Raw genomic sequence first — 11,276 nt, forward strand, 5'->3', positions numbered from 1 at the left:
ACCCAAGAAGCCTTTTAAATTAGAAAACATAAAAAAGTAAATTGATTATACAAAGCAATTGGAATCATAGGGTTGCACTTACTTCTGTAATCTGGGATCTTAATTCATCATCTGCAACATCATTCACTGACACATGTACAGCTTCGGGACCATGAATCAGTGCATCAACACACAGTCGTGACATGAAGTGTGGCGGGGGGGGGGGCCTTCATGGACAATTGACATAGCAGCCAACTGTCCTGCCCTCATATAGCTGCCATTATTAAGAGCTGTAAAAAAATAAAGAGATACTTGAAAAAAATATTAGCAAAAAATACAATTACTAACTGAAATAATTCAGTGAAATTTTCCAGCTCATTACCAGCCAGTTAGCATGATAACATTTTCTTATCCTTTACACCCTCGAACATTCCGCTGTAGTTGCAAATGTGCTCAAGAACAAGTCTAAGAATTCTCTTTTTGGACCCCCTTGGTCAATTGCACCTTCGGGAATGCCAACATCATCTGTACATTTAATGAAAATGGTCTTTGAAGGTAGGAAATTTGGATGTTTCATGGCCTGTTCAGTTTCTTCCCACACACTCTTCCTTGTGATGTTAAATCTGATCAAGTCACTTGAAATCGCATTCCCAAGTGGTAACAAGATATCCATCAAAGTCAGTTCTTCATCTCTTAAGAAAATGAGAATGCACCATGTAAGTATATAGATTGTATTACATAGCAGATAACACTCTTGAACACACATAACTGAATTTGACAGTCCATTTTTTTTACTTATAACTGTGTTTACTTTCACAATTCAGTTTTCAGGTGTAGTGTATAACTTATAATTTATTTTGTATATTCAGTACAATTATCATTTACTCACTCTGTGTGCTGTGACTGATTAACGTCTAGGAGGGATCTTGTGACTGCCTCATTCAAATCCACATCCGAATCTGTGTCATCAAAAAGATCAACATAGCATCTAGCAAAAACATTAAAAATGTTCAGTTAAGACAGAACCATCACTTACAGGAGAAACATGTTCTCATCAAGGCTAATGAAATCAAGCAATTATGTGCGTTTCAAGAATATTTTTACACCTGACTCGACTTTGGAGGGTCAACCTGAACCTGACTCAACTCTGGAAAGTCAATGGGAACTTGACTCGACTCTGAAAGGTCAACAGGAATCTGACTTGATTCTGGGGAATCAACTGGAACATGACTCGACTCTGGATGGTCAACAGGAGCCTGACTTGACTCTGGACAGTCAACTGGAATTTGCCTCGACTCTGGAAGGTCAACAGGAACTAGCCCTGACTCTGGAAGGTCAACGGTAACTAATCCTGACTCTGGAAGGTCGATGGTGACTAACCCTGACTCTGAACGGAGTCTCGGAACGGGAACTCAGAATATGAGAAATGAGGAATCTCAGGGAACGAGAAGACTGGCACATCGAAGGGTAAAGACTCCATACAAACAACAGGGAAAGACAGGTATTTATAAGGAGACTAATAACAATAGATTTCCTGCACCTGGTGCAATTAACTGGAGTGCAATTACTGTGAAGACAGGACCAGACTAGAGGAATTATAGTGCCTATGGTGAAGAGCCTAAGGGGAAGTGAGCTCACTAGTGGACACCCAGGGAAACAGAGACTGACAGCGTGACAGAATCATAGACAGTAAAAGAAATGGACACAGCGACCCCATTGGAACTCAATTGAGACAAGTGAAGCCCATTTTTAGCGATTTTTAGCACTTCCGTTTCTGACGTGCAGACTCAAACTAAGCTTGATGACGTCAGCAACCTGTCTGACAGATGTAAATCTTCTAAGTGGCTGTGGTTGTATACAAATTATTTTGTATAGTATTTTAAAATGTAACGCCATTACGCCATATTAAGTTAATTGCCTGCAAGCTTCTCCTCCTGTCTGTATGGTAATTTCTCTACTGTGCGACAGAGAGTTGAGTGGTAATGATGCAATCGTTAGCCTATTTTTACAAAGACTGTTTCTATGGGGCCATAATGTAACATAGAAGGTAATGGAGCCCTTTATACATTGTTGTGTATCTTTAGAAATAAATAATGGACAAATGGTGTCTTTAAACGCCATTTATTAAAGTTATTCGCTGTCAAAGTGATGCCAAAATGAATGCAAAGTCAATGGGATGCTAACGCAAGTGAAGTTCTGCTACAAGATGACGGCACACGGCCGACTTCAACTTCCGGTCAACTTCCTTGCCGCCTGGTTCGAATCAGTTTTCGCGTCATTTTTGAGCGATTTAAACTTACCGTTTTCGTTAAAACCGGAGCAAAGAACAATACTCGTAGCATATGTCATCTCCTTCATCGATCTAATTGTTTTAAGACTATCCAATTGCGGCCAGAGGAATTTGAGCTACGTCGGTTGGTGACGCCCCTTTGGAAATTATTTGTCTACATAGCTTCGCCAGACCCTACACTCAGTTTCAACTGAGAAGGGTCTGGTTTTAACCAGGCTAATAAAACACCAAATTTATCACTGTAAATATAAACAAATAAGATGGCTTTTAGTACTCACTATCAAGCTAGAATATCAATACTGGTAAAGTTTAAAATATATTTTGTTTGATTCGGTAACAAGCTATATTTAGGCTATAGGTAACAAGCTATATTTATAAGGCAAAGCTAAAAACAGGTAGCATTGATACACGTTTTTCAATTACCATCAGTTACACTGTGCTGAAGGTGAATTTCGTGTAAGATTCATAACATATACGGTGTTTTGCATGTAAGAGTTTAATGATGAAAACATTGTTGACTCTGAACAGACTACACTCCAGAGACAAGAACCGCATCGTCGGTTCGAGGATAGGTCCGGGGTCGAGGGCGAAGCAGAGGAGGTCGTTCAGGAGTGCGGGCAACCAGGGTCTGAGGAAGTAGTTTTTGACTTGTTTGCCTTCGCTGACTGCATATGCAGGTGCTTTGAGTTTTAATGCTCTTTCTCTGCCTTAATTTCACTCTTCGTAGGTTCCACGCCTCTCTTGCACTCCTCAAATCAAACGGGTGCGCACATATGGGCAGATCTAGCAACAGGGGTGGTTGCCATGGTTGCAAGAGTGAGTGACAGTCACCCAAACCAATCAATTGTTTCGTCCCGAATGGAAATAATGAGCTGTGTTTATTGCAGATTAAAAGGTCTACAGTCACTCAATTTTTATACTTTCTTTTTCAGAGCACTTACATTTTAATTATGTATTGGTATATAAAGACAGTTTAAACAAATTTGAAAAAAAAAGTTTTTTATAAAAATCCAACCTAGCCTACCTTTAAGAATTGATTTTAATGTCAATATATTCAGACAATGTTACTTCATTTCCTAAAGTGAGTTTGTTGTACTGTAACATTTTATTCAACATCTTAGGAGTGGTATAATGCCCTTTTCACAAGATGCTAAATAAGTCTCTGATGTCCCCAGAGTGTGTGTGTGAAGTTTTAGCTCAAAATACCCCACAGATATTTTTATATAGCATGTTAAAATTGTCACTGTTTGAGGGTGCGCAAAAACACACCATTTTTGAGTGTGTCCCTTTAAATGCAACTGAGCTGCTGCTCATGGCACAGGGGATGGAGCTTCGAGAGCTCGCACTCACACACACTGAAAATGTCAAAAACTTTTAGCCTTTTATGTTCAAACCAAATTCAGACAATGATGAAGAGACTCAAGAAGAAGTGAAACATGTAGAAGCAACAGGACATTTCTGAATGGTTAGTTGATGAATTTATGAAGCTGATGTGTTATTTTCTAGTCATTGATTAGCACATTCTGTCTTGATAATCTATAAATCGTGTTCAGGGGCGGGGTTTATGTAAATTCTAGGGTTGGTGATGTCACTAACCTGGGAGGAATGTGGTGTAGTCTCTACCAGCCGTTTGTTGTAGTCCTTAAAAAGTGATTTCTTTAAAAGCAAATATCTCCCTTTGCTTTGAACTTTGAGCGTTGTAACTTTGCAGATGTTGTTTATGCTCAAACAGCAACATTACACACTAAAGTCAAATCATAATCAACCACCCCTTTAAGGTAAAATAAAAACGTTTGCTACTAAATTAACCTGTCCCGTCATGGTAAGAGATGGCGAGAACAGAGAGTGTAACTGGCCTTTATTTTTTTTACTCACACTAACTGAAAAATAAACATATCAACCCATAGTGCAGGGGTGTACAATCCTGCTCCTGGAGGGTCACTGTCCTGCAGAGTTCAGCTCCAACCCCAATTACAACACACCTGAGGCATCTAATCAAGATATTACCAGGTATACTACATTTCAAGGCAGGTGTGTTGAGGCATGTTGGAGCTAAACTCTACAGGACACACCCCTGGCTGACTAGAACACAGACTCAGGGTAACAAAGTGAGCAAATGAAGTATTAACAAGATGACAAGGGGGTGAGGATAGAAAACAAAGACAACCAAGTTGTGAGACAGATGAGCACATCCAACAGAGTGAAAAAAAAATGCAAAACAGACATAGGATCACTTGGCAAGGAAGCCACTCCTGACAGAGGCACATGAGATGGAGCATGGGGTCAGGATAATCAGGCAGAAGTGATCAAAACACTATGCTCTGAACAGGAAGACACAAAACAAACAGAACAGCATGACACAGGAGACCAAGTAATATCGGGACAGACAGAAAAAACATTGGAGATTAAACAAAATGTTCTCACTACATGTTGCAATGGTAAAGCCAGAGTTCTGAATTGATGAGCACCCTGATTAAAAGCGTCATAGCAGGATTTGAATGAATTTTTCTGTTTTTCACCCACCTGTATTTACTGTCACTTGCTTCAACAACAGTATCCAACATAGCTACAGATGACTCTCCAGTAAATCTTGCTTGTGAAGACACGGGCTGAATATCTGTTGTTAAATCAGACACAGGACGAGTGCGTGTTGCTTGTGAAGACACGGGCTGAATCTCTGTTGTTAAATCAGACACAGGACGAGTGCGTGTTGCTTGTGAAGACACGGGCTGAATCTCTGTTGTTAAATCAGACACAGGACGAGTGCGTGTTGCTTGTGAAGACACGGGCTGAATCTCTGTTGTTAAATCAGACACAGGACGAGTGCGTGTTGCTTGTGAAGACACGGGCTGAATCTATGTTGTTAAATCAGACACAGGACGAGTGCGTGTTGCTTGTGAAGACACGGGCTGAATCTCTGCTGTTGCACATCATGACCCCACATTTTGCACCTGTATTTTGGGTTGGAGTGGGGAGATAAATAATGTGAAGAATTAATAAATTAATTAAATAATGTGTCTCAAAGACACAGGTGTAATAACACAGTTCCCACAGTCATGGAGAGCCTGTAAATATCAGGGCCCGGTTCCCCAAAACATTCTTATCGCTAAGTAGTTCTTAACCTATTCCTTAACCTCTCTCTTAACCTTATGGCACGATTTCCGACATGTTCGTACGCTAAGTATTTCTATATTCTGTAAGTCATACTTTCGTAAGGTTGGTCCGGACCATTCGTAAGCTCTCTCTTAGCGTTGTTTGAGCTCAAGACGCTACTGTACAGCAGTCTTTAGAAATCAGCACAGCAAAGTACAAGTCAAACTATGGTATGTTGACAATGTTGTGGCTCAACAATGATTTTATGTTATTTTTTAAAACTCATAATAAATTATGTTCGCAATGGATACAGGTCTATTTATGAAGTTGACTTTATGTTGTATCAGAAATAATATGGTGGTAATTAGCCTAGGCTTTTTCGTAATGTAATTAAAGCGAATTGACGATACATTTTTTGTTAATTAAAATCTGGCAAACAATTTGGCTCTAAATGGCTAAGATCTATAAATGGGTACGCATGGTGGTGTCCAGTAAGCGACCAACTATGGCAGCGATCCAACGTGTCATTGTATTAAATCAAAAACGGAGCCGGATGCGGAGCCGTTTAGTCCATGTCAATTTTTTTATTCGGGAAAACTAAAGCCCTTTTGACATTTTTCCTGACGTGGCTATATTAAAAAAAAATTCACCTCCCAAGACAGCTCATTATGGAGCTGCTGGACCTTCTCAGACCTGTGCTTGCCAGGCAAACGTGGCAGAATTTTGCTTTAAGCCCTGAAGCCCAGCGCTACTTTTTTTTTTTTGCTACAGAGAGATTCATCGAGGTCGTGGGAGAGGGCTACGGCCTAATCAAGACCTCTGTGTAGAGGTGCGTCCACACTGTCACCAACGCCCTTCTGCGCCATGCCAGGGATTGCATCCTGGTGGATGGCACATATCCCTATCACCAATCCATCAGTGATTGATCAGGGGTACATATCGCAAAAGGGATACGCGGCCATAAACGTGCAGGTTATAGTGGACCATAGGGGTGTGATATCTGACCTCATGGCAAGGTCCAGCAAAACTTCAACTTCCTCTGATGAGAGGCTTGGTGCCATTTTTTACGTTGCTTCCCCAGCATATTTTGTATCTAACTCTCTCTCTCTCTGTTCATTGTAGATAGGTTGCTTTTTATTAAAAACATAAACCAATTGCAATCAATACCGCATTAAACATAAGTAACTGCAGCTGCTTGCCAATCAATTCTGATTGTAAAGTACCTTACCATTAATATAAAAGTGTATTATTTAATTTTTATAAGTCGTTAAAAACATGTCAAGAAGCGGCACAAGTGGCACAACGGGATAAGGAGGGTGGATGATTAGTGAGGGATACCCGGTTAGTCTAACCGTAACAACATATCGTGTGAACATATTACTGACCATTTGATAATTAAATTTATAGTCTATATTCTACTGATAACTTAAAATATGTTAAAATAAATGTCACTATAATAATTTGAGGAATATTTAATTTGCTCAGAACGTGCTGTCTTTCTTAACGCTGTATTGCACCTTCGCATGAAGTGGAAAATCGATTCATGAGCAATCGATGCCAACTAATTCAGCACCCTCACTTTGGACAGCGCTCTTGTAACGTCGGACGTAAGAGGCAGCATGCTAAGAAGCTTCCTAAGGGACACTTCGGGGAACACACTTAGGAACAGTGCCGGCACTCCGCACACGCACATCATGCACTGCGCGTAGGGCACCAAGTGCTTGGGGGGGCACCAAAAAATCTTAGTCGGGAAAAAATCATCACAATAGGCTACTAGTATAAATAACAAATAAAATATTTCTAAAAGCATGTTAATATACTAAAGCAATACAAAAGTAATATAGGCCTAGACCAAATTAGTCGAGGAAAAGGTGAATCTCTGTGCCAGTCTCCCTCTGGTGCCCCCCCTTCCCCACCTCCCAGTGGTCTGTTCGATTATGCCTCAGTCAATGTCAAATTTGGCAGACACCGACCTCAGACATGGCCTCGAAAAGGCACCAAGAGTCAGGGGCGGAAAAAAGAAAAAAGAAGAGACAGTGGGATGATGCTCGCGCGTCGCTTGCAGGTAAGAATGTTTTAAATAAAAATGTTAGTTTTAAAAGAACGGCGTTAGGTTACGACGCGGTAATCTAACTAATTACTTTTCCCGTCGTTACAACGCCGTTAACGTTACTGAACGTTAAATGCGGTGCGTTACTATGCATTGATTTAATAGACTATGTAATCCGAACGCACCCCTGGCTCACACAGCGAGTGAGCAGGTGGGTTAATGACGAGTTAAGTGGTTGTGATTGGCTAAGGCAGAGTCATGTGTTTCATGGTAGCCAATCAGAGCCAGTGTTTTTACACACATGCCGGCACACGTGGCTGCGCCAGCAGTGCCAAACACACACACACACACACAACAGCTACACAGAGATTTGCAGCAGAGATGGCGAGATGGCGAGTCAGGAGCAATCCGATGAAAAGTTGGCATTTTCAAGGTGAAGATATAAGCACTACTTCAAATTCATTGTGGTCAAAGGCAAGAACGTGCATGTAATGTGTACATGTAATGTGTGACACGCATCTAAAGCTAGTGGCCAAAAACACCCTTTCTTACAAAGATAATACTTGAAGTGCATGATAAAACTCTTGCTGTCTGTTGACGTGCAATAAATATTGAAAGTTATGTACCTGTCTGTTCTACTCATTTCAACTGACTTGTGAAAACTGCAAAAAAAAAAAAAAAAAAGAAAAAAGTACAAATTCTCTGACAAGTAGCAACTTTTTTTTTTCTTTTTTTTTTTTTTTTACAGTAACGCAAATAGTTACTTTCCCTGGTAACGAGTTACTTTTATTATAGAGTAAATCAGTTACTAACTCAGTTACTTTTTGGAACAAGTAGTGAGTAACTATAACTAATTACTTTTTTAAAGTAACGTTCCCAACACTGCTGATAGCTGATTTTGCAGCTAGGAAATGTAGGCGTGTGCCTCTGTAGGGCCTCTGACAACTGATGGTAGTGAAAATGTTTAATATAGTTCTATAGAATAGCAGAATTGTCTTTATAGAGATGTAGTCCCTCTGTTGAGTAATTTCTACTGTGCAGTTATGCATGGTTATTTGCAGTTTAAAATGTGCACTTTAAAATTCATACTTCATAAAATTCATACACTTATACTGTTATTTGCACTAAACTTTTTTTGCACTTTTAACTTTCTGTGTTTACATTGTTCAGTTCCAATTATTCATTTGCAGCAGTTATTTTGGAAGTAAAGAGAACCTAACTAAGAAATTCTGAATGGTAGTTATTTCTTTGGTTGGTGGGTGGGTGGTTGGTTGGGGAGGGTAGGGGAGGGGGGGCACCGCCAAGAATTTGTGCTTAGGGCACCCAAATGGCTAGCGCCGGCGTTCCTGCTTAGGAACATAAACAACTTTGGTAAGATATATCTTTCGAGGTCTTCTTAGCACGCTAGGAGTGAGCATTATCGGGAAACCGGGCCCAGGTCATTTTAGAATTGTTTTCAAGCCTTGAAAATGCATGAAAATGTTAGAATTCATGAAACAGACAACCAACATGAATGCATAATAGACCCATGTTGGATTTAGTTGTTTTCTGTCTGTGTGCAGACAAAAGGAATGTAAAAATACTGATCAAAGACATTAGAAAATTTACCATTGAAGATGACATCTGTGAATCTTCAACGGGGCTATCTAGTTCTTCTTCGGAAACATCGGTCTAAAATGTATCAGGAAAAGCTACTCCTCCTAAACTGTTCAAGATACATCCACCCAACTCAGACTAGACCTTCATTCTGTTCCAAATTAAGGTGCTATATCTTTTCAGACTGATCAGCCTTACAGTTTTCCTAAAAATGCTGATCAAAACTCTGAATAGACATAGACTTTCACTGACGGAATGTTCAGATGGGCCAAGACTATTCAAACTTCAACAAATTAAAATGTTGACAGTTGACGAGGATCATTAGACTCCATTAGCTGCCATTCTATGTACTATTTCTAACCCATAGAGACTCATTTAAGCTTCCATTCTATCTATCTATCCGTCTATCTATCTACCTATCTATCTTCCTTATTCCTGAAGATCTTACTGCGCTTTGAGTTAAAGGGACAATAAGTAACTTTTTAGGTATTTTATTATCTAAAATCAATATTTTTATTCATAAATATGCCCTCAATGGTGTACAAATACCTATGCCAATGTTTAAACTAATCCTTGTAAATGAAGAATTTATTATCTTTATATACATGGGACGGGTAGGTCGACGGAGGCTTCCATGTAGTTCCGCCATCTTGCAAAACTATAATAGCAGAGAGGGACAAAAAGTACTAAGCCAACGCGTTTCCACAACGCGTTTTCGGTCAGAGCCAGAAACGCAGGTGCAGAGCAGTGAGAGGCGCTTGAAACTGCACCGGCAAGTTTAAAAGTCTGGATTGCATTCTTATTATGGACCATACATATGCCGCGCCACAGGAGAAGAAAACATCGTCGCCAAAACAGTCAAAAATAGAACGTAAAAGGAAACGTGACCGTAGATTACAGAAAACAAGAGTTAATGTCGGGGAAGCTTTTTCTAGGTGGAAAGAGCTAATGCTTGATAAAGATTTCAAAAGAGACGCTGAAGTGGCCAGTTTTCTTCTCGACAGGTAAGTCAGTGTTACAATCTATATTATAATATTTTTTTTATATCTAACAATGCATATAATTCAGAAAATATAACGAATAAATTAGACATAACTACTAATTACAATATTTCATGTTTTCCACAGTCAGTAATTCATACTGTAACATTCGTTTGTTAGTTGTCATGTTGCAGTTTGTTTGAAATAACACACCTGTTCACCTGAAGGAAAACTCGACGAAGTGCTATTAGAAGACATCCTGTCAAAGCTTTTTGGTACATATCGCCTACCGTAGATGCAACGCGCATTTGAAAAAGCGAGGCGCTGGAGAGCAAAATTAGTTTGAATGCAAAATACAATTTCACCACTAGATGGGAGTAATTCCTACTTAGTGTCCCTTTAAAATGTATGTTAAGGTTAGGGTTATATCAAAAGGTTAGATCAAAAACATCACTTTTGTCCAAAAACATCCCTTTTGGAATTTTGGGAAATTCCAAGTAAAAAAGACTGAAACTAATCATTTTAAATCATAAGGTTGCTCTACAAATAAAGCTGATCTGTCAGTTTGACTGGATGAGCTGTCAATTTTCCTTCATTAGTTATTTTCAGACATCATGAGAATAACGTTATACTTGGTATTTTAATGTGACATGTTATCACAAGAATATCTATGGCAAGATCTTTCAATCTCTCTCATAATTATTTTCTTTTTTCCCTTTGCAATCCGCTGTACAAGTATGAAAAAGGACATATACTGCACATTTGTGGTCTGTTCTCCCGAATTTAATTTGCAATATAATATTAAAGGTGCTCTAAGCGATTTTTAGGCCAAAAAAATTTTTGTCACATACAGCAAACATCTCCTCACTATCCGCTCGCTGCCTGTCCCCTGAACACACTGTAAAGAAACGCGGTCTCTGTAGACAGCCCAGGCTCCACTAACGGTAACAAAAACAAACTGGGCTCACCCGTACCATGAAACATAACAAACTGCTCCAATAACAGATTTGGGGGTGGGGTTTGGGGGGTTAGTGTACGTGCAAATGAAGGAAGCATGGAAGGATGTGGGGAGGGGAGAAAATCTTCAAACTTCCAACTTTTAAAAATACTAAACTAAAACTTAAACTAATTACAACTAAAAACCTGCAAACTTCAAGCTTTTAAACTTCTTCAAACTTTCTGGCTAACCAGGGTTCACCAATCTCGGTCCTGGAGGGCCCTGGAGGTAAACTCTGCAGGACAGCGGCCCTCCAGGACCGAGATTGGTGAACCCTGGGCTAGGCCTTTT

This window comes from Carassius gibelio, chromosome A4 (assembly GCF_023724105.1).
Source record: "Carassius gibelio isolate Cgi1373 ecotype wild population from Czech Republic chromosome A4, carGib1.2-hapl.c, whole genome shotgun sequence".
Lineage (NCBI taxonomy): Eukaryota > Metazoa > Chordata > Actinopteri > Cypriniformes > Cyprinidae > Carassius > Carassius gibelio.